This window comes from Mus caroli, chromosome 16 (genome assembly GCF_900094665.2).
Source record: "Mus caroli chromosome 16, CAROLI_EIJ_v1.1, whole genome shotgun sequence".
Classification (NCBI taxonomy): domain Eukaryota; kingdom Metazoa; phylum Chordata; class Mammalia; order Rodentia; family Muridae; genus Mus; species Mus caroli.
In genome coordinates this window covers 35569558-35570569 of record NC_034585.1, presented here as the reverse complement: position 1 = coordinate 35570569, position 1012 = coordinate 35569558, and positions in this window count along the sequence as shown.

Here is a 1012-nt window from a genome sequence, read left to right as displayed (position 1 = left end):
TTGTGTTGTCTGGATTGCCTATTCACACCTCAGTCTTTTAAGAATGTTCTCTTGGCCCTGTCTTGAAAAACCAAAAAAAAAAAAAAAAAAAAAAAAGACTGTTCTCTTGGAGTAACTGAAGGAACTGGATGGAGGAGGATGTTCGTGAGATCGTCTTCCTTGGGCCCTCAGAGAGGGGATAGTGTGAGCCTCTGTGCGTTTAGTTGTTTGGATTTTTTTTTTTTTTTTAATAAGAATAAGAGGTGATTCCTTGCCATTTAATCGTGGTTTAACAAACTGGAAGCAGGTGGGTATCAGTAAAGAAGGAATGCAGCCCAGTCTCCTCCCCCACACTGCCAACAGAGCACCTGTGCTGCAGGACACAGAAGATGCTTAGATAGACACGCTGGCCCCACAGTAAGGAGCTGACTGCCTGAGAGAAGCCATCCTATCGATTTCAGCTATGGACAGAATGGGAGAAAGTGCAAGACCGAGTCACAGGCAGCACTTTTCTGGCCTTTGGGTGTGTGTTTTCAATGTTATTAACATGCAGTTGATGGTCTGAAAACATTAAATGGAAGATCCCAGGGCTCAGCAGTTGCTCAGTTTTAAATGTTGTGCATTTCTAGATCGGATGGTGAAACCTGGCCTCCTGAGATAGAACGCATCCCTTCTGGCATTTCCCATCTCTGTCCATCTGTCAGTTAGCCGTGGTAATCAATGACAGTGCTTGTGTTCAAATAATGTCATTTAATAATGACTCCAAAGCGCATGAGGAGTGCCACTAACAGTTGACATGCACCAAGGCAAGCTGTGCGGTGCACCCTCTAGGCAGAAAGGTGAGCATTACCGCGATGTTGAGGATCCTGTATTGTATAGAGCCTCAGGCATCCACTGTGGTCCTGGACTGCATCCTACCGATAGGATGGTGGGGAAGAAACCACTAGCATTTTAATTTGGAGTTGAACTTACTTTTTAAAAAATTTTTAATATTTTTTATTACATATTTTTCTCAATTACATTTCCAATGCTA